The sequence below is a fragment of the Zeus faber genome (assembly GCF_960531495.2).
Source record: "Zeus faber genome assembly, chromosome: 11".
NCBI lineage: Eukaryota > Metazoa > Chordata > Actinopteri > Zeiformes > Zeidae > Zeus > Zeus faber.
Genome location: NC_137205.1, coordinates 14,760,132 through 14,762,380, shown reverse-complemented (window position 1 = coordinate 14,762,380; position 2,249 = coordinate 14,760,132).

The window sequence follows — 2,249 nt, the reverse complement described above, 5'->3', positions numbered from 1 at the left end:
TCTATCTATCTGTCTGTCTGTCTATCTATCTATCTGTCTGTCTGTCTGTCTATCTATCTAATTATCTATCTATCTATCTATCTATCTATCTATCTATCTATCTATCTATCTATCTATCTATCTATCTATCTATCTATCTATCTATCTATCTATCTATCTATCTATCTATCGATCTATCTATCTATCTATCTATCTATCTATCTAGCTATCATATGTGCATATGTACATATAGAAAAACATATATATAGGATTTGTGTTCAAGCTTTTTTTTTGAAACCACAGCTGCATATTTTGTATACGAGGGGATCTTTGCGGTTCCCATAATGCTGCTGTAATACGCGACTCGCAAATGCAAAAAATCCGCTCAGGAATTATTTTATTATTCCCCCACGAGTCCACGACGGCAGGAACCGAAAAGCGTCGTAAGCGGGCGGCCTCTGGGGGCGACGGTCAACCCCTGGAGAAACAGAAACGTGGATGCGACGTGACAGCCCCGGGAGAGGACTTTTCAACGGAAACTTTGGTTCTCACGCCGCGCAGCTCGGGCTCCATTTCAACACGCGCCATACTTACAAATGTCCTGCGAAGCCTGAAAGACGGCTCCGCCCCGATTGTTGTATAGGAACCGTATTTCACGTTGTCTGCGTAACCAGTCGCAGGTGATGCCCTGAGTCCCCACTTGGCTTCTCAAGCTTTCTGAAGGCTGAAGCCTTCCCCAAACATGTGGCCTCCATTTTCTCTCTCTCTCTCTCTCTCTCTCGCTCTCTCTCTCTCTCGCTCTCTCTCACCCCTTCCCCACCCACTCCACTTTCACCAGTTTCCCAGCATGTACTGATACATAACTTCGGCTAAATCGGCTTCTATGCGTAATCCGTTGCACCAGCGGTTCAAGAGTTGAAAAGATCACTCCATTGCTATTCCCCGTCCTCCTAATAACGACAGGAGCAGGGGACCCTTGTCTCTTGCTTTAAGGAGGACCATCTGGGTTTTATCACCGATGGATGGTGTATATCACTGGAAAAAGAAAGACAGGTCGTACAGTTAGGAAGACTTTATCGACCCCGGTTGAATCTCAAACCAAATATTTTTGGGACATTTTCTCCACTGCGAGGCCTTTGCCGTCATTAAACTTCGAACATCATGTTCACTGTGGGTGTTAGATGAAATTAAAGTCAGTATAGAACAGGGCAGAAAGCAACGCATATTCCAAGGAGGAAAATCCATTTAAAAACTGATTGGTATATAATCTGGCAACTGGTTGTTTTTCATTGTTTATTACGATATTAAGGCAATTTGATGCCAAATGAAGATGGTCAGGGCAGGTTTTCCAGGGTACCCGCTTAATGTGACTGTTCCCTAGCGGATTTTTTGAAAGACATCATTGCAAATACAAGTAAAAAAAAACCAACAACAACAGCAGTCGTACAAATTATTGAGGAGAACCTCTCCTACGACCTCAGAACAGAAAAGAAAATGAACGGATATAATTTCATCATCAGTGGGTTCATCCCGACAAGACAAATACCTCATGACTGACCTTGGACACTGACATGACACTTCCTTGTGCTGACCAATCAGGGGGATGGAAATGTGATATGTAGGAGAGGCGTCCCATCCAGAGCCTGGTCAGCATACATCCGTGCATTCATAACGCTACTTAAGGACCCTGCCGTCAGAGGAATTCCTCCTATTTCCGGCCCCTTGGATGGATCCGTTTCATCCATAAGTTGTACCATGTCTCCCTTACACTGTTGTGACAAGTGCCAACATCCGCCTAACACCAGCCCAAAATGTTGCCGAGTCATTTCAGGAGGCAGAATTTTTTTGTAATTATTTTTCCTGGTTAAATAAGATATTGGTTTGGCATCAAGGCAACTGTGTTAAAAAATATATATATTTTATCGATCAATCTATCTATCTATCTATCTATCTATCGATCAATCTATCTATCTATCTATCTATCTATCTATCTATCTATCTATCTATCTATCTATCTATCTATCTATCTATCTATCTATCTATCTATCTATCTATCTATCTGTCTATCTATCTATCTATCTATCTATCTATCTTTCTATCTATCTATCTATCTGTCTATCTATCTGTCTATCTATCTATCTATCTATCTATCTATCTATCTATCTATATATTCAGTATATATATTTAACCCCAATATTTACCATTGGCATTTTTATATTTTAAATGTAAGTTATGTTTTTGTTTTCCATTTGCGGAAGCCCTTTGGCTTC